General features: G+C 35.8%; 1 long non-coding RNA gene across 3 annotated transcripts in view; it reads left to right on the forward strand.

The window, feature by feature from the left end:
- Positions 1-21629, forward strand: part of LOC309843363 — a 107316-nt gene that overhangs the window by 1235 nt on the left and 84452 nt on the right. For all 3 annotated transcript variants that reach the window (XR_014300094.1, XR_014300095.1, XR_014300096.1), the window contains exon 2: positions 21286-21397. This is a non-coding gene — a long non-coding RNA (uncharacterized lncRNA). The remainder of the gene's footprint in view (positions 1-21285; positions 21398-21629) is intronic.

Here is a 21629-nt window from a genome sequence, read left to right on the forward strand (position 1 = left end):
AGCCAAATTCATTTTGCATTTTTGCCTAGCTCCTTAGCTGAAAATTATCTCATTGCAGCCTTTGCTATAGCTTAATACTACCTAAATTTCTAAGACATAATCTGAGGATACTATTAATGACATAAAATTAATTTAAAATTACAGAGTATCATCTGACATGTTTTAGAAGGTAGCAGGAAAAGTAAATCCAAACTTTTCATAAGAGAATAGTTGAAGTTCTAAAAAGGCATGCAGAAAAAAGTGGGGGTCACATCTTGAGAAAGCCTTTAGGACTCTTAGATACTTTCATTGTTTCTGTGGCTTACTTTGCATCATTCACCTTCATGTTGACTGTTTTTGTAGGTAAGAAAATATCTAAAAGTTAGGGTTTTATCAGATGTTGGTGTTTTATGATTCTTTTTTTATTCTTCAATTAATTAATTTTTTTGTTTATCTTTCTTTAGTTAACTATATATTTCTGCTCTTAGTAACTATTGATTTCGTTGTTTGATTCTTGGAAGTAATTTTATTTCTTTCATTACCTGGTTTTGGGGACTCACGTGATCATTTTTTTCCTCATTCCCCTACTTTGGGATTTCTCAGGTGGGTAAAAAAAACACATTAAGATCACCTGGGGTACCTGTCAAAATGCTATTCCTTGGATTCCCCAAACAATATTGGGGGAGTGTGTGTGTATGTGTGTGTGTGTGTGTGTGTGTTTGGTGTGGCGGGGTAGGTACAGGATACATGTTTATGATGGAGGAACCTGGATTTCTAAAGATTTTGTGGAGCTGAGCTGCTAGAATGCCCAAAGGCCACCTACCTCTGAACTTTTTATGAAAGAAATATGAACCTCTGTTAACTCAGGCTTAGAGCTGAAACTAATCCTAATTGATAAAACAAATATTAGAAAATAAAATAAAATGTAGTATCACCTCTTAAATATGAAGAAACAAGATATGAAATACAAAAATTTCCTACCTTGACAGAGATTATCTCAGTAAGCTTTTTCTACTTTGCATGGAGTTTCATTTAGTCCCAATAGAATATAAGTTCCATAGCAGAGACTTTACCTCATTTGTTCACTATTGTATCTCCAACTGCTAAACAGCACATAGGAATTTAATAAATATTTGGTGAATGGATTATCACTAAAAACAAAGCTTGTATATAGGTGATATATATCCAATTAACTTTTCTTCCTAGGAAACTTTTTATAAAATATTTCTGCTTGGTTTTAAGATTTATTTGTTTTTGAAGTTTAGGCATTCCATCATTCCATATGTCTAGTTATGAGTGTGAGTTCATAAATCTTGACTAATATTTGGTCTGGTTGGAGAAAACTTCCTCTTTTTTCTTTTGTATTGATCCAGTCTGTTTTCTTCCATGCTTTTGAAACTGTTATTGGTTATTTGATGTCCTGGGTCTGTCTTATTTTTCTAATGCTCTTCCTTCTAGGATTTTTATTTTACTGTTTTTTTTTTCTTTTTGTAAATTCTGAGAGAATTCTTCCAACTGAGCTTTGAATTCAGTGATCTAATTTCCTTTACACCTTTATGTTTTATAGTAACTCACTATATATGCCCCCAAATGACCTTCTTCTTTGACCTGCTGATTCTTTAAAAAAAGATTTTATTTATTTATTTGAGAGAGAGGGAGAGCATGAGCAGGGGGAGGGAGAGGGGCAGAGGGAGAAGGAGACTTTCCCGAGCAAGGAGCCCAACATGGCTCCATCCCAGGATCCTGAGATTATGATCTGAGCCAGACAGATGCTTAACTGACTGAGCCATCCAGGTGCCCCAGCTGCTGATTTTTTTTATTGTATGCATTGATTTGCTTTAATTTATATGTTCTTATAAGAGATTTTTAAAAATTTGCCATCAGTAACTGAGATGAGTCCCAGTAAAGACTTGTTAAGACCATGAAAATAATAAAATAACTATTTTTTATTTTGCTACCATCCATTTCCCAAAATCCTGCATTCTCAAATATGTAGACAGCTGTTATATTTTAGGGTTAGAAGTATAGTTGACACTCATTGTTTTGTCTGGCAATGGCTCTCATTTCTTTTGGGAATAGCATGCCTCCTTTTCAAAGAACTCATTCTACTATAACATGTATTCTGAATGGACTCTTCCATGTTCTTTGCTCTCAGGAATGAACACAATATAAGTGAGTTATAGCATTTTGCTCCCCTGATTCAGTGAGGTGGTCACATGCCCAAGCTGAGTCAAGGAGGGTTTTTTAAAATATTGGATTAAGAGGGAAGAGCTGTCTTTTTCTGATAACTGAATTGAGAAGATAGGAGCCAGGAGCCAGTGCAGGCTATAGTTATAGCTAATGAGACTTCTACTCTGTAAAACACACAGATGCTTAAAGAGAAACAGAAATGAAAGTCAGAGAGTACTAGTTTTAGTCTTTCCGAGGCTAGCTTACTTCTCTAGAATTTGATTATATGGTATAATTTTTGTTTGTTCACTTGGATTTTTGTCACTTACCATCAGAAGATCTCCCGTAAAAGAATTTTTTCAAGAGTGCTAGTGGTGATGATATTTCTTAGGAAGAATGCCATCCAATTCCTTGGTAAGGTTTTATATCATTTTATTATGTTACAGAGCTCTGTATAGATAACAGAGAAGCCACATAACTACATTGGGGAGATTATCAGGATTGCTCACGGTCAGATGCTGGCCTTCTTGAGGAGGTTCTCATGTGTTTGACAACTAAGCTAATTTGGGGTCCTATAACTTTTTGTCTTTATTGGGAAGTTTTACTTCATGAGACTTTTAGTCTCCTCTCTAGTACACAGCATATGAAAGTCCCTAACTTACTTCTCCAAAGCTTCTAGTAAATCCCATAGTCTCAAACATACTATGTAAGTCTACTGAAGCTTGGGAAGGTGAGGATGACAGGGGCCTGTGGTCAGACTGCCACATTCCATATTCTTCTGTGTTCTGTTTTTACGTAGTGGAACAATTTATGGTAAAAAACACCTGGGTTAAAAGACCATGAAGAGGGGCATCTGGGTGACTCAGTGGGTTAAGGCTTTGTCTTTGGCTCAGGTCATGATCTTAGGGTCCTAAGACTGACCTCTGCATTGGGGTAGGGGGTGGTGTCTCTGCTCAGCAGGGAGCCTGCTTCCCCACTCTCTCTGCCTGCCTCTCTGCCTACTTGTGATCTCTCTGTCAAAAAATAAATAAAATAAAATTAAAAAAAGACCATGAAGAATTCAGTTACATGGTTTCTTTTTCTCCATGAGAGATTATATTAGCCAACCTCCAGGACAGCCCCCAGTGATTCATGCTTGTTGGTGTTCATATCCTTGTGTTATCCCATCGCAAACCAAGAAAGGCCAACCTGGGTAACCAATAGGATGTTGCAAAAATGAATGTGAATCTTGACATTCACATTCAACTACATAAAAGTAATTCCTGTTCCTGCCTTGCTATTTCTTGGATCTTTTGCTCTGGGGGAAGTTGCCTGCCATATCATGAGACTATTTGGACAGTCTTTTGGAAAAGTCCCTGTGGAAAGGAATTGAAGCCTTATGTTAACAGTCAGCACTGACTGAGTGAGCCACCTTAGAGTGGATTCTTCTAACCTACTAAAAGTTTTGGATGACCAACCTTGGACAATACCTTGACTGCAGTCTTATGAGAGACCCTGGGCTAGAACCACTAAACTATATCTGGCATCCTGACCTACAAAGACTAAGATGTTTGTTGTTTTAAGTTGTTGTTTGAGTGAATTGTTATAGAGCAATACATAACTAATATAGAGATTCTCACTGTTCTTAAGAAATCAGTTTGATAAATAGAGTTTATTCTGATGGAAAAGATTGGGGGAAGAACAAATTGAAATCAGAATTTCTGTTTTGGACTTGTTAATTATGAGATGCTACTAGGAATTCAAGTGCGGATGTTAAATTCACAGTTGAGCACAAGATTATTGCATTTTAGAAAGAGATCAGAATTATAGAATGGAATTTGAGAGGCATTTGTATATACATTGTATTTAATACTGAAGGAGGAGATGTAGAGAAGAGAATGGAGCTCATCATTGGGTTGCTTCACAATGGGGGAAGAAGAAGAGTCAGCAAAAAAGTTTAGGAAATAGTCATTGAAATAGGAGGAAAAGAAACTAGCTTGTGTGTTAAGAATGCTAAGAGAAGAAAATGTCTTTGGAAGAAGGGGATGATCTACCTTGCCAAATGACCTGAGGTTCAGCAGGATAACAGAGAAGTGTCTGTGGGAGCTGGCATCATGGTGAGCACCTTCCTGAGAGCAGTTTTTAGTGTAGTGATGATTTTTAAAAAATGAAGCCCAAGTGGAGTGACCTGACAAGAGTATGGGAATGAGGAAGACAGATATCACTAACACATTCAAGAAGTTTTGCAGTGAAAGGGAGGTGAGAAATAGCTCCTAGAAAAAAATAGTAACTGTAAGAGGATATGAGGGCAAGAGAGGGCTTATTTTTTTTTCCTTTTTTGTATGTAAAATTTTTAAGATACAGGATACCAGACTATGTTTGTAAGCTGATGGAAATAATTAAGCTGAAGAGATTAATAAGAGATGCAGGAGAGAGGGGATAATTGTGGGAACAAACCCTGTGAAAAATTGAGAAGGGATGAAATAGAATTGGAGAGGTTGGTCTTTGAAGGAAGCAGGAAATTCTTTCTTTGTAATGAGAAGCCTTGATTACTCCTAAATTATACAGATTGAGAAGTGTTCAGAGATAGGGAATTGAACATTTCCTTAAAAACTAATAGCAATATCTAATAGCTTTTTAAATAGAAATACTGCATTTTAGAGTGTACACTAATCTGTGAAAACAGACTAAGTATATGTGTATGTAGGTGTGCATAAAATTGAAATTCAGTTTAAAAGTATATTTGGGTGTATATGGAGTATTCAAGCTAATCTGAATTTTTTAACTAGAATACTCTTGGCTTCAACATTATTGTTGAAAATCTTTCTAATATAGATCACTTTACTTTCATGTCTTGTTTTTTTTTTTTTTTTTTTTAAAGATTTTATTTATTTATTTGAAAGACGGAGATCACAAGTAGGCAGAGAGGCAGGCAGAGAGAGAGAGAGAGGGAAGCAGGCTTCCTGCGGAGCAGGGAGCCCGATGTGGGGCTCGATCCCAGGACCCTGAGATCATGACCCGAGCCAAAGGCAGCAGCCCAAACCACTGAGCCACCCAGGCGCCCCCGATGTCTTGTTAATGCTTAAAAACATGTGTTGGAAATTATGTGGAAAATTTTTAATTAAGCAATTTTCAATTTAATTTTGGTTAAGATTTTTACTATACTTGAATATTTTTAAGTTCAAGTTCCCCGCCTTGTATTTCTTCTTTTCTTTTTTTTTTTTTAAAGATTTTATTTGTTTATTTGACAGAGAGAGATCACAAGTAGGTGAGAGGCAGGCAGAGAGAGAGGGGGAAGCAGGCTCCCTGCTGAGTAGAGAGCCAATGTGGGGCTTGATCCCAGGACCCCAAGATCATGACCTGAGCTGAAGGCAGAGGCTTAACCAACTGAGCCACACAGGTGCCCTATATTTCTCCCCTTTGAATAATTCTGATTTGTGTGTGTGTGTGTGTGTGTTTAGTGCGTGATAATAAAAGTAATACAATTTTATAGTTTATATTCTTCCATTAATGTAGAACTTTATTTTTTTACCCTAAAGTCTTTCATCTGAAATAGTTTCCACTAACATTTTCCTTCATTCTATTTGCTCTTTTTTTCCCTTTAGTCTTTTGTCTCTTTTGGTGGAGAGATGGCAGTAAGGAGGCTATAGGGAATTCTAGTCTTCATTTGATATGTCATTTTATAGACTTCTGCTTTCTTTGAACTTTAATGCCAATTCTTTATTATTATTTTTTAAATTCTGCTTAGTCAGGTCTCATGCTATGCTGGAGAGAGTAAAATTTATTAATGAATTTCAATAAGTATATATAGAAAATGCTAATATAATATATAACCATCAAATGTCTGAGTTTGCCTTTGTTTATAACATTTCTATGTTTTTCTATTAAAGGTAATTTATTAAAAATTAATAGATCTGTAGCTGTACAATTATACATGTCTAAAACATATCTTCATATGTATGTGTAATATGTATGTATTCTGAAATAGAAAAAATCCTTTGTTGGACTGCTCTGTTACTACAATATGTACATGAGAATTCTGGTGAACTCAGTGTATGACAATAACATTGGTAGAAGGGGATTTATAGAGGAGGAGGCAGTTTGTGAATTTCTTGATGAGAAAATACTACATGAAGTTTGTAAATGACTATTTGCCTTGCAGGAAATTCATAGATCAAGGAACATTCTCTTCTAGTCTAGTAGGTGTTTACTGGTTGATTACACAACATTGCTTTTCCTTGTTGATTTTTCTTAAAAAACCCATCAAAAAGATGGAAGGTATAAGAACAATCTGGGTTTTTGAAAAAAAAAAAAAAAATCAGCTCTGGGTGTAGCCCTGGATTGCCTTAATCTAATAAGGATATGAAATTGCTTTTGATGCAATTAATTTTGATTGGATTTAAGCCAATGACTATGTTGAATCTGCCATGTTTTATAAAGTCCTTCTAGGTCCCATAGGAAGGTTTTGGAGTCAAGTAGACAAACAGCTGAGGATGGCTAGCTACTATAAAACATTTGGCAGATACCATAAATAAGGGGGAAAAATCCCCAAATAAAATTCTTACAAAATTGGAATATGAAAGTCATGAAGGGGTGCTAGGATCACAGTAATGTGGGATTAGAAAGTCATCCTGCCTTTTTCAACTATAACAGTAATCATTAGTAGCATGTTCAAGGAACTTAACCTGTGAGGTTCAAAGATCCACACATAAAAATAATCCCTTCCTTAACTTTAATTCTTCCCCTATTGTACATTGTGAATTATAGGACTATTGTTCCATAGAGCACCTATAATTGGGGACTAATCTAGGAATTCAACACAATTTAGAAAATTATTTCTAGGGGAAAAATGAATTCTCAGTTCTAACTACAAGTGATTCATAGGTGAATTTTTGAAATATACCCCACATATCAGTTTAGAATTTGTTGTGTTTGTAAGAGGCTCGGTAGTGTGTTGGAGCGCTGCTCTAGGAAGGAGACAAAGAATATTCATTCTTACCTACTTCTGCTATTAATTAGCTGTGAGACCTGCATAAGTCACCTTCCTGGTTCTTTATTTACTCATATGAAAAATGAAAATTTAAAGTATATTTTGAAGATTCTTGTGGGTCCAGTAATTTATAATAAATCTGTCAAATGCCAGACACTCATTTATTTGACAGTGACTTTATTTTTTATTTTATCTTATTTTTAAAAAGATTTATTTATTTATCTATTTGATAGAGAGAGTACAAGCAGGGGGAACAGCAGAGGGAGAGAGAAAAGCAGGCTTTTCACTGAGCAGGGGGCCTGATATGGGGCTTGATTCCAGAACCCTAGGATCATGACCTGAGCCAAAGGTGGACACTTAACAACTGAGCCACCTGGGCGCCCCAGCAGTGACTTTAATAGTAGGTTTTACAAATGTGTTTTGAAAAATATTCTTCTTCATTTTATTTTGTTCTTCTGGATCATAAAATATGATTCATAAAAGTAATTTTACCTTTGAACATTTAATTTAAGACATTAGTTAGGATCATTCTAATAATGGTACCAAGACACATCTTGATAAGATAATGTATTATACATAAGTGTTTTGTTTGTTTGTTTTCTTTTGTTTTTGAGAGAGAGAGAGAGAAAGAGAGAGACTGTGGTGGGGAGGGGCAGATGGAGAGGGAGAGAGAGAATCTTAAGTAGGCCCATACCCAGTGCAGAGCACAATGTGGGGCTCGATCTCACAACCCTGAGATCATGACCAAAGCTGAAATAATGAGTCAGATGCTAAACTGATTGAGCCCTCCAGATGTCCCTAGACATAATTTTAAATGCATTTTTTTTGTTTTTACTAATTCTAAATGACTTTAAGTCCTTTCGTTTATTTTTCCAGGTGTTCTTGTGATACACTGATATGAGAGGACTTTTGTTACTTCCTAAAATAGTTATTCCTGATTTATAATTTTATTATGTTACTGATTTAGTAATATTCATCAGAAATTTTAAAACAAATTCTTTGTGTACATGTACAATATTATAATAGCATATTTTATATATGTGTGACATTAGACATGTATATAATAATGTGGTTAACATCACATATATTTCATGCATATATATATGTGTATATACACACAGACACATATGTAAATATATATATAATATTTATGAGATACTATTTATATTGTCTTTTTTTTTTAAAGATTTTATTTATTTACTTGACAGGCAGAGACCACAAGCAGGCTGAGAGGTAGGCAGAGAGAGAGGAGGAAGCAGGCTCCCCGCTGAGCAGAGAGCCCGATGCGGGGCTCGATCCCAGGACCCTGGGATCATGACCTGAGCCGAAGGCAGAGGCTTTAACCCACTGAGCCACCCAGGCGCCCCATATATTGTCATTTTTTAAGCCTATTTTATGCCAGGTACTCTGCGAGGCTCTGGGGATAAAAAAACATAGGGTTATTTGTTGCAAGGGGCTTATGGTCTACTGAGTAAAATAATCAGGTAAAATGTATGGCCAGTTAATGTATGGAAAGATACACATGCCTTACTAATCATGGGAATCAGAAATAATATATTCCAGTTTTTGAAGATTAGGTGGGTGATAGTATCACATATAAGGCAGAATGTGAAAAAGGGATGCTGTTTTGGAATGATTGCAAATATTACTCCTTTCTATCACTTTATTATGCTTTATTTTCCTTCTCAGACCTGAGGTATATGTTTATTTATATATCATCTGCTTTTATCCACTAGAACATGAACTCCATGAAAGAATTGATTTACAATGTTTTTGTCCACTGCTAAATTCTTAGTGCTTATGGTAGTGCCCGACACACAGTAGGTACTCAATAAATACTTGTTGAATAAATGAGTGGAATGGAGATTTATTACACAGTATAGCAGAATTCAAGCAAAACTGAAATTGCCTGTGTTAAGACTTAGAAATTCCACAGTTTAAGGATGTAACTTATATGAGTAAATTATTTTTATGCACAAAAGTGTTTGCTTGAACATTCTTTAAATAGTGAAAAAATTGAAAATAAACTATATTTTTATCAAAAGGGTATAGTGTGCCATCTGCATACTTTGGAGTATATACATGTGTGTTGACATGGATAGAAATTTGGGGAACACTTTTAAGTGAAAAAGAAGTGGCAAAACAATGCAAATAGTCTTATCCAATTTGTATGTGTGCAATTATGTAAATTAGTAGAAAAACCCTGGAAGAACACACATCAATCTAGGAAAAGTGAAAGAGTGTGTAATGTTACTTCATGTAAAATTTTTATTCTTTTTATCTATGAAGTTTTTTATTGTTTGGAATTTTTATATTGTGCATATAGCAGCATACTATTTAAATACCTAACTACATAAGCAGATGATATATTTTCTTAAACACCATGACAACCATAATAAAATGAGATGCATAGGAAAGTCACAAAAGCTATTTTTGGGAGGGCTTGTGTGAGAAGGAAACACCACAGCTTACCTTGACAAATAAACTGGGAGTTGGCCAGGTGAAGAAAGGAAAGAAGGATATCTAATGAGAAAGAATAGCTTGTACAGAGTTATGAAAGCATATGCATGTAGACTATTTGGGAAATTGAAAGTAATTTTTATGTGGTAGTGCAGGAAAGAAAGAATGAGATGAAGCTGGAGACATAAACATGATTTAGATCATGAGGATGCTTATATGCCATGTAAGAATTTCACATTACACCTCTCCCCAGTCTATCCTTGATTAGTCTTTTTTCTGACTTTAAAAGTTATTTTCCTATGGATAGTCACATTGCAGTTGCAATTCTTACATCTACTTTTGTCTCCCTAGAATTTCTTTTCTTTTAAAAAAATTTTATTTTATTTAAATTCAATTAATTGACAATTGCAGTTGCATATAGCACCCAGTACATTACATTTGGTGCCCTTCTTAATGCCATCACCCAGTTACCTACCCCATCCCCCGCCCCCCCACCCTCCACCACAGCAACCCTCAGTTTGTTTCCTGTAGTTAAGAGTTTCTTATGGTTTGTCTCTCCTCTACAATTTTGTGTTATTTTATTTTTCCCTTCTTTCCTCTGTGATTCTTTTTTTTGTTTCTTAAATTTCACATAATGAGGGAAATTGTATAATTGTCATTCTCTGATTGAATTATTTCACTCAGCGTAATACACTGTAGTTCCATCCACATTGTTGCAAATGACAAGATTTCATTTTTTTCTACTGGCTGAGTAATATTTCATTGTGTATATATATCACATCTTCTTTATCCATTCATCTGTCAATGGACATCTGGACTCTTTCCATAGTTTGGCTATTGTGGATATTTCTGCTGTGAACATTGGGGTGCAGGTGCCCCTTCTGATCACTATGTTTATATTCTTTGGGTAAATACCTAGTGGTGCAATTGCTGGGTTGATCTATTTTCAACTTTTTGAGGAATCTTCACACTGTTTTCCAGGGTGGCTGTAACAGCTTGTATTCCCACCATTAAGAGGGTTCCCCTTTCTCTGCATCCTCACCAACATTTGTTGTTTCCTGACCTGTTAATTTTAGCTAGTCTGACTGGTATGAGGTGGTATCTCACTGTGGTTTTGATTTGTATTTGCCTGATGCTGAGTGATGTGGAGCATTTTTTCATGTATCTGTTGGTCATTTGGATGTCTTCTTTGGAAAATATCTGTTCATGTCTTCTGCCCATTTCTTGACTGGATTATTTGTTTTTTGGGGGGGGGGTACTAAGTTTGATAAGTTCTTTATAGATACTGGACATTAACCCTTTATCTGATAAGATATTTGCAAATATCTTCTCCCATCCTGTAAGTTGCCCTTTCAGTTTTGTTGATTGCTTCCTTTGTTGTGAAAAAGCTTTTAATCGTGATGAAATCCCATTAGTGCATTTTTGCTTTTGTTTCCCTTGGCTTTGGAGATGTATCTAACAAGAAGTTGTGGCAGCTGAGGTGGAAGAGGTTGTTGCCTGTGTTCTCCTCAAGGATTTTGATGGATTCCAAGATATTGAGGTCTTTCATCCATTTGGAGTTGATTTTTGTCTATGGTGTAAGAAAATGGCCCAGTTTCTTTATTCTGCATGTGGCTGTCCAATTTTCTCAAGACCATTTTTTGAAGAGACTGTCTTTTTTCCATTGGATAGTCTTTCCTGCTTTGTCAAAGATCAGTTGACCATAGGGTTGTGGGTCCATTTCTGGGTTCTCTATTCTGTTCCATTGATCTGTGTTTGTTTTTGTGCCAGTACCTACTGTCTTGATGATTACAGCTTTGTAATAACCCCTTGAAGTCCAGAATTATGATGTCTCTGGCTTTGTTTATCTTTTAAAACATTCCTCTGGCTATTCAGGGTCTTTTCTGGTTCCATACACATTTTAGGACTGTTTGTTCGAGTTCTGTGAGAAATGTTGATGATATTTTGATAGGGATTGCATTAAATGTGTAAATTGCTCTGGGTAACATAGACATTTTAACAATATTTATTCTTCCAATCCATGGTGATGGAATGTTTTTCCATTTTTTTGTGTCTCCCTCAATTTCTTTTATAAGTGTTCTATAATATTTTTTACAATTTTATTTATTTGAGAGAGAGAGCATGAACAGGGGGAAGGGCAGAAAGAGAAGCAGCAGACTTCCCATAGAGCAGGGAGCCTGATGCAGGGCTCAATCCCAGGAGCCCAGGATCATGGCCTGAGCTGAAGGCAGTCACTTAACCATCTGAGGCACCAAGCCTCCCTCCTAAGTGTTCTGTAGTTTTCAGAATACAGATCTTTTCCCTCTTTGGTTAGGTTTATTCCTAGGTGTCTTATGGGTTTTGGTGCAGTTGTAAATGGGCTTGTTTTCTTAACTTCTCTTTCTTCTGCCTCATTGTTTATATAGAAAAGTGACTGACCTTTGTGTATTGGGTAGGGATTTATCGATCTTATTAATTTTTTCAGAGAACCGATTCTGAGTTTCATTGATATGTTCCACTTTACTTTTGGTTTCTGTTTCCTTGGTTTCTGCTCTACTGTTTATTATTTCTCTTCTGCTGGATTTAGGCTTTATTTGCTGTTTTTTCTCTAGCTCCTTTAGGTATAAGTGTAGGTTATGTAGTTGAGACTTTCGTTTCTTGAGAAAGACCTGTATTGCTATATACTTCCTTGTTAGGACCATCTTTGCTGCATCCCACAGGTTCTGAACTGTTTTGTTTTGTTTTTTAAAGATTTTATTTATTTATTTGACAGAGAGACAAAGCGAGAGAGAAAGAACACAGCAGAGGAAGTGGGAGAGGGAGAAGCTGGCTTCCCACGGAGCAGGGAGCCTGATGTGGGACTCGATTCCAGGACCCTGGGATCATGACCTGAGCCGTAGGCAGACGCTGAACAACTGAGCCACCCAGGCGCTTTTTGAGCTGTTGTGTTTTTATTTTCATTTGCTTTCATGTATTTTTAAAATTCTTCTTTAATTTCCTTGTTGACCTGTTCATTCTTTTGTAGGATGCTCTGTAAACCTCCATGTATTTGTGGTCCTTCCAATTTTTTCTTGTGGTTGATTTGACATTTTAAAGCATCGTGGTCTGAAAATATGCATGGTATAATCTCAATCTTTTTGTATTTGAGATTTTTGAGACCTGATTTGTGACCCTGGATGTATTCTATTCTGGAGAATATTCCATGTGCACTTGAGAAGAATGTGTATTCTTTTGCTTTAGTATGAAATGATGAAATGCTCCGAACATGTATGTGAAGTCCATCTGGTCCAGTGTGTCATTCAGAGCTATTGTTTTCTTGCTGATCTTCTGCTTATATGATCTGTCCATTGCTGTGAGTGGGGTATTAAATTCCCCTACTATTATTGTCAATGAGTTTCTTTAATATTGTTGTTAATTGGTTTATGTAACTGGCTGATCCCACTTTAGGGGCATAGATATTTACAATTGTTAGATCTTGTTGGATAGACTTTTTAATTATAATACAGTGTCCTCCTTCTTCTCTTATTATAGTTTTTGGTTTAAGATATAATTTATCTGGCATAAGGATCGCTACCCTAGATTTCTTTTGATGTCCATTAGTATGAAAAATTGTTCTCCCCCCTTCACTTTCTATCTGGAGCTCTCTTTGGGTGTAAAATTAATCTCTTGTAGACAGGGGATCAGTGGGTTTTGATTTTTATCCAATTTGATGCCTGTGTCTTTTGATTGTAACATTTAGCCCATTTACACTACAAGTTATTATTGGAAGATATGAATTTAGTTAGTGCCATTGTATTACCTGTGAAGTTACTGTTTTTGATATTGTCTCTGTTCCTTTCTGGTCTTTGTTTCTTTTGGCCTCTCTTTTCACTTAAAGGATCCCCAGTGATATTTCTTGCAGCACTGATTTAGTGATCACAAATTCTTTTGGTTTCTGTTTGTCCTGGAAACTATCTCTCCTTCTATTCTGAATGACAGCCTTGCTGGATAACGTATTTTGATTTCATATTTTTCTCATTTAGTTTGCTGAATATATCATGTCAGTCCTTTTGAGCCTGACAGGTCTCTGTGAACAATTCTGCTGCTAGCCTTATGCTTCTACTCTTCTAGGTTAAAGATCTCTTGTACTAAGCTGCTTTTAGGATTTTCTGTATATCTCTGAAATTTTTAAGCTTCACTATATGTTGAGGTGTTGACCTATTTTTATTGATTTTGAGGGGGATTCTGTGTTCCTACTGGACTTGAATGCCTGTTTCCTTCCCCAGATTAGGGAAGTTCTCAACTGTAATATGTTCAAATAAACCTTTTGCCCACCCCTCTTCATTTTCTGGGACCCCTCTTGTCCAGATAGTATTTTGCTTTATGGAATCACTGAGTTTTTGAAGTCTCTTTTTGTGATCCAGTAATTGTCTCTCTATTCTTCTCAGCTTCCTTATTTTCTATCATTTTTCTTCTTTATCACTGACTCTTCTTCCTCATTTATCCTAGCAGTTAGAGCCTCCATTTTTTATTGCATCTCAGTAATAGCCTTTTGAATTTCCACCTGATTAGATTTTAGTTATTTTTCAGTGAGGGTATCTATGGGTCTTCTCTGTTTTTTTTCAAGCCTAACTTGTATCTTTATAATCATTGTTTTGAATTTTAGTTTTGATATCTTAATTATATCCATATTTATTAAATCACTGGCAGTGAGTACTGCCTCTTGTTCTCTTTTTGGGGGTGAGTTCTTCTATCTGGTCATTATGTCCAGAAAAAAATGGACATATGAAAGAGAGGGAAAATATAAGAATAGCAATAGTGACACCATAAAAATGTAGTGATACAAAGGGGCACATGCACCCGAATGTTTATAGCAGCAATGTCCACAATAGCCAAACTATGGAAAGAACCTAGATGTCCATCCACAGATGAATGGATCAAGAAGATGTGGTATATATACACAATGGAATACTATGCAGCCATCAAAAGAAATGAAATCTTGCCATTTGCGACAACATGGATGGAACTAGAGCGTATCATGCTTAGCGAAATAAGTCAAGCAGAGAAAGACAACTATCATATGATCTCCCTGATATGAGGAAGTGGTGATGCAACATGGAGGCTTAAGTGGGTAGGAGAAGAATCAATGAAACAAGATGGGATTGGGAGGGAGACAAACCATAAGTGACTCTTAATCTCACAAAACAAACTGAGGGTTGCTGGGGGGAGGGGGTTTGGGAGAAGCGGGTGGGATTATGGACATTGGGGAGGGTATGTGCTTTGGTGAGTGCTGTGAAGTGTGTAAACCTGGTGATTCACAGACCTGTACCCCTGGGGATAAAAATATATGTTTATAAAAAATAAAAAGTTTAAAAAAATATACAGTACACAAATTAGAAGAAAAGAGAAACCAAAAAGAAAGGAAAATTAAAAAAAAAAAAGAATAAAATCAAATAAGAAGTTGAACAGAACAATGAACTAGATACTGGGTGTATTTTGGTCTGTTTGTTAGAAGAAACTAGATCCCAAATAGGAAAGAAACAAAAACATAATATCCGAAAATGAAGTTGAATACAATGAAGCAAAACATGAGAAAAAAATATATAAAACCTAAGTGTAAAAATGAAAATTAAAATGACTTAAAAAAATTGATAAAATAAAATATCTGAAAAGGAAGATAAAATATAAAGCTGAAAGACTAAAGAATAATAAGAAAAATACATGAATGCTATACATTTCTTTGCCCAAGAGCTAAAGTTAACAGTTCTTTATGATCTGTAAACTTGGCATTCACTGAAAGTTTCTGCTGGTCTCCTGGGGGAGCCTGTTGCACTGATTCTCAGGTGTCTTTGCCCAGGAGGAATTGCACCGCGCCTTGTTAGGGGACTAGTCTTAGTGTAAGTGACTCTGGAGCTAGTGTGGAGGATGAAAATGGCAGTGCCCCAATCTCTAGGCCCTGAGCTGAAAGTTCGTGTCCGTGTCCCCTACATTTCAGTGAGCCCTTACAGAAAAGCAGTCAATCAGTTTTGTCTCCCTGGTTTCTCTTTCTGTCTGAACTCTGTGTTCACCCATCCTGTGACTGAACATTTTTATCTCAGGCACATGATCCTGTTTCCTTTCAAGTGTCCAAACCTTATGAATTCTGGTGATGGTCTCCTCCAGTGTTCCTCCTGGGAGAGAGTGAGGAAGGTGTCGCCAAGGTTCTGCCTCTTGCTGGGACCCTGCTTAGAGAGTGGTCACCCAACAGTGCAGTATTTCTGATTTATGGAAACACTGAGCAGTCTCCAGTGCTGGGGACTCTGCTGCATTCAGATACCCCTATTCTTTTTGTGACCTTGGGGATCCTGAGGCCATGTTCTCCCACCTGGGATTCCACCTTGTTTTGTCTCTTGAGCACCTTTGAGGCAAAATTTTAAAAGTACTTTTTTGCATTCCAGTGGAGGCTCCCTCTGCCCGGTTTATCTTCCCATATATCACCTTGGGTTCATGTCTCCACACCTCCTTACCTGCAAAAAAGTGGCCACTTTTCTATTTGTAGAATTGTAACAATTCTTGTATCTCTGGTTGATTTTGCAGATGTTCAGAATTATTTGATACTATGTAGCTGATTTTCAGGGACCAGATGAAAATAGGGTCCCATAGTCCTCTGCCATCTTAACTCCTGTAGAATTTATTTTCAGTGAAACACCCAGTTACCTCTCACCCATATAGTTCCTTTTATTATGCCCCCTTACATTGTAATTGTTTTATGTATTATATCTACATACATTGAAAACCCTATCAAGATAGTATTAAAATATTTACCTTCAAATATCAAGCATATTTTAAAGAACTATAGAGGATAAGAATAGTGTATTATATTGTCCCAAATACTTACTATTTCTGCAGCTCTTTTTTCATTCTCAGTGCTATAGGCATCTTTTGGATATTTTTTCCATTCTGTCTGAAGAAATTCTTTAACATTTCTTTTGGCACATATCAACTGGCAAGAAACTCTCTTGTTTTATCTACCTTTGTTTGAGAATATTCCCATTTCACCTTCATTCCTAAAAGATACTTTCTCTGGATATGGAATTCTGGGTTGGTAATTGTTTCTTTTCAACATTTAAGAATATTATGAAATGTTTCACTTCCTTCTGGCCTACATGAGTAATTTGAATAATTTTTCCCTGTAAATGATACATTATTTTTCTCTTGCTATTTTCATGATATTTTCTTTGTCTGTAGTTTTCAGCAGTTTATGATAGGTCTGGGCATAGATTTCATTGGGTTTATTCTATTTGGGTTTAGTGTGTTTCTTAAACTTGTAAGTATATGTCTTTCCTCCAAATTTGGGTAGTTTTCAACCATTATTTCTTCAAAAAAATTTTTTATAAACATTTCATGATTCTGTGCAGCTTAGATGATACCACTGTTAGACGTTTTGTTATTCTACTACAGATTCCTGTTGTTCTGTGTAATTTAATTTAATTTTTTCATTCATTTTCTGTCAGTTTTTCAGATACAGTCCCTATTACTCTGTCTTTAAATTCAGTAATTTCCTTTGCAATCTCTATTCTGCTATGGAGCCCGTCCAGTAAGTTTCTAAGTTTGTTATTGTATTTTTCAGTTCTAGAGTTTCCACTGGATTCTTAATATATTCTATTTCAAGATTTACTACCTTTCCATTTATTTCAAGATTATTTCCCCTTACTTATTGGAGCATTTTTATAATACCTGCTTTATTTATTTATTTTTTAAAAAAGATTTCATTTATTTATTTATTTATTTGACAGAGACAGCAAGAGAGGGAATGCAAGCAGGGGGAGTGATAGAGGGAGAAGCAGGCTTCTGCAGAAAGGGACCCCAAAGTGGGGCTCGATTCCAGGACCCTGGGATCATGACCTGAGCCAAAGACAAATGCTTAACTGAGCCACCCAGGCACCCCTACAATAGCTGCTTAATGCTTTGTCAGATAATTATACAATCCGTGTCACTTCATCATTGGCATCTGTTGATGGTCTTTCCCATTGTGAGTTGAGATTTTTCTGGTTCATCCATCATATATCAAGTAACTCTAAATTATATCTTGGACATTTTGAATATTATGTTATGAGACTCTAGGTCTTATTAAAATCATATGAAAAATATGGATACTTTTGTTTTAGTTGGCAGTTGGACTATCTGGGTTCAGACCATAAACTGTAACCAGCTTTCTGCAGCTTTCTTTCGATGTTGGTTTTATTTCCAAAGCTTTTATAGTGCAAAGGGTCTTTTTTTGTGTATGTATCATTTTCAGTGGCCAGTGTGAGATCTGGGTAGTGGTCTACATCATGGTTCACTTTTTAGAGTTGTTGGTATGCTGTTCAAGTTCAAATATATGCATATGTAGCTTGTGGGTGAGGACAGGATTCATAAACAATTTATGGTATCATTTTCTCACATTCTTCATTCTGCAAGTTTCTCTGTGCTTTTCTGTTTCTTCTAGCTTCCCTTTTTGGTTTGCTGGCCATAACCATGGGTCTTTATTCCACTCACACTCTTCCTGTGATTCTCTCTGTATCTGGTACAAAACAGCAAGAGGACAGAGGTAGGTCGGGGGGTGGGGGGAGATTTCTTATCCTCTTTGGAGTACAGCTCATATGATTGGAGATGGAAGGTTCTTGTCACATAAAGTTTTAGACACACATTCTTCCATTGCCATCTCTGTTATGGTCACTGAGCGACCATTGGATTGCTTGGGGCTGGGGCATGAGCAAATGGGAAAAAGAAAAACAAATGGACTTCTTGCTCTCTCTGTTAGTGTTAGTCTTGTCTTTTATTTTTTAAAGTTTAATTTATTGAGAGAGAGAAAGAAAGAGAACACAAGCAGGGGGAGGGGCAGGGGGAGAGAGAGAAGTAGACTTTGCTGAATGTGGAGCCCAATATGGGGCTTAATCCTAGGATCTGAGAATATGATCTGAGTTGCAGTCAGACACAAAACTGACTGAGCTACCCAGATGTCCTGTGTTAGGGTTTTGTTTTGTTTTGTTTTGTTTTCTGTGCCCCATTTTTGAGTTTCAGGCTAAACTAAGTATAGGCCAAAACATTCCAAAGTAAAATAAAAGTTAAAACTCACTGTCGGTTCAGTAATACTTTGATTTCTGTGTTTCTTTTCTGATCTTCTTGTTATTTACTTATCAGAGTCCTCAAGTAGCTGCCCTATGTATTATTTTTTAATTTATTTTTATATCTTTTCAGTGTTCCAAAATTCATTGTTTGTGTACTACACCTAGTGCTCCATGCAATACATGCCCTCCACAATAACCACAATCAGGCTCACCACACCACCCTTGCTCCAAAGCCCTCAGTTTGTTTCTCAGAGTCCACAGGCTCTCATGGTTTGTCTCTTCCTCCGATTTCCCCCAACTCACTTCTCTTCCATCTCCCAGTGTCCTCCATGTTATTCCTTAAGCTCCTCAAGTAAGTGAAACCATATGATAATTGACTCTCTCTGCTTGACTTATTTCGCTCAGCATAAAATCTCTTCCAGTATGGTCCATGTTGATACAAAAGTTGGGTATTCTTCCTTTCTGATGGAGGCATAATACTCCATTGTATATATGGACCATATCTTCTTTATTCATTTGTCCATTGAAGGGCATCTTGTTTTTATCGCTATATCTGGTATAGTAATGAATTATTAATAAATAACTGGTTGGTTATTATGAGAGATTATCATAATATCTCAATTTAGGAATTCTTGAGTGAAATTTTCTTTGGAAATAATTTATTTTCTTTTATGAGAGGTAATTTAATTTCTATCTTGTAAAAGTCCTTTTCTAGATATTAAATGAGTTTTTCCTTGTTATCCTGGAAGAAATAATGTTCTTTACATAATTGTAATTGTTAACTCTTCAAAGTATTTGCTGCAGGTTTAGGAGGTGATTGATTTTTTTTAAAAATTCTGTTTTATGTATGTATTCAGCTTCATTTTTTCTTAACATTGATAGGTTCATTCTTATAACTTGAAACCAACTTAACATGAAATCCATGTGTAATTGAACATAAAGAATAGACCGTTCTTTAATCTTATATTAAATTAAAGGAATTACAAGTAGGAAAACCACTCCTTATTATACATGTTAACTATTAAGGAATAGAGGGGGAAAAAAAGAAAGTTTTCATATGTATTAAGATGACCAAAACTCTAATTATTTCTGAGTTTGTCCCTTTTAGAGCATAGCTATGGTATAGTTATAAGCAATTGTAAAGGGATTACTTTAAAATTCATGAACACTTAGTTATTCTCTCTTAACTGCACTTTCAGAGACTATAGTCTTATTGGGCTTCAGTCATTAGAAGGAATTCTAAATATAGAAAACATGGTGTCATGACCACTGTAAAATTGGACGTTGAGAATCAGGCTATTGCAGGTTGGATGCTTACTTCCTAGAGGACTAAGTTTCTAATAGGCATGCATTTCTTAGGGACCATAATCCATTTAATCATAGCCTTAATGTTAACATTAATCTATTCTAAGACTTTCCAGGAGTACTTATCAGGAAGTGACAGATGTTTTTTAGACTACATATTCTTGACTCTTTGGTAAGTCATCACTTCTATCTAAGTGTTCATTTGTTGCTTCAGTAAATGTTTATTGACTGCCTGCTATGTTCTTGGATTTTGCTAGATCTGGGGCTATATTAGACAGTAAAAACAAGTTTTACTCAGAGTTACTTGTAATTTTTCAAGAAATACATGCCAATAAAATAAGGCTTAATTGGTGTTATGATAGAAGTGTAAGTTATTAAAAATAGTATAAGATGCTGGGATGGTACATAAGAGGGGCATCTAAGTCAAAGAATGTCTACAATAATACTATACAATACTAATCCAATAATAAGAGTAAGAACAAATTAGCCAAATGAGAAGATGATAGAGGACCTTTCTGACTCTATACAGAGAGATTTCCCTGAGAACTGTAGCCTGTCACAATAGTAATGCTTCAATGTTATTTTATTTTCTAAAGAGTGAGTACCTGGAAAAGTTCATATATATTTTTCTTACTCTAAATGAAACAAAGAACCTAATTAATATGTAATTCTGGTCAGATATACAAATTAATAAAACAGTTATAGATCATAAATGTTACCACACATCATTTCCAATTAATAATAAATAATTTCATATTTATATAGCCTCATAAATCAATATTATAATTATTTTTTAAAAGATTTTATTTATTTGAGAGAGAGAGTTCACACAAGCAGGAGGGAGAGGCAGAGGAAGAGAGAAGCAAACTCCCTGCTGAACAAGAAGCCTGACCTGCGGCTTGATGCCTGGAACCCCAGATCATGACCTGACCCAAGGGCAGATGCTTAACTGACTGAGCCACCCTGGCACCACTATTATGATTCTTGATGATATCCATCAGCAGCTTTCTTCCTTCACTGTTTTCTTACCTGACAGTGGGTCTGTGTATCTATTTGCTTGTCTTGAAGTTTTATTTTCTGAGCCTTTCTGTTTTTCTTATCCATTATGAATAAGGGGTAAAAATGTCAATTTTGAAATTTCCTTGTGAAAGTTCCATCCCGTTTTTGTTAGATTCATCACTCATTTTATTCTGTTTTAATGATAGATCACAGTGGCTTTCAAGTATCAGATATATCAATTTAATATCTTTACTGTCTTGTTCTTTGATACCTTTTGCTTTCTTTTCTCCTCTTTTCACTGGAAGTTTCATTTCTGAGTTTATTTTTTTAAGTTAGTTTCTCAATATTTTCCCATAGCATAACAAGAGAAAAACAATCTTGTTTGGCTGGACAACATGGAAGAACGAATAAAAGGAGAGAATAAGCTGCAAATCCAAAGCCTTCAGGAGACAGAGAGCATGACTGAAAGGTATGGTGAAAAGGGATATTTCTGTCTTGGACAAGAGGGCTTTGGGACGGGATGATAATTTATTTGTAGACTATTTATAGATAAACTCTGGGATTCTGTGAGAGTTACAAGTTAGGGGGACCTAGATACTCTGGTAGATACTCTCAAAATGTGTGTGTAGATGGGCTTGTACTAAGTTTAGTGCTTAGAGAAAAATGACTGATTTTTCTTAGGTTGTGTTTGAATGTGCTGT

The sequence above is a fragment of the Mustela nivalis genome, assembly GCF_964662115.1.
Source record: "Mustela nivalis genome assembly, chromosome: 10".
In the NCBI taxonomy this organism is placed as follows: Eukaryota; Metazoa; Chordata; class Mammalia; order Carnivora; family Mustelidae; genus Mustela; species Mustela nivalis.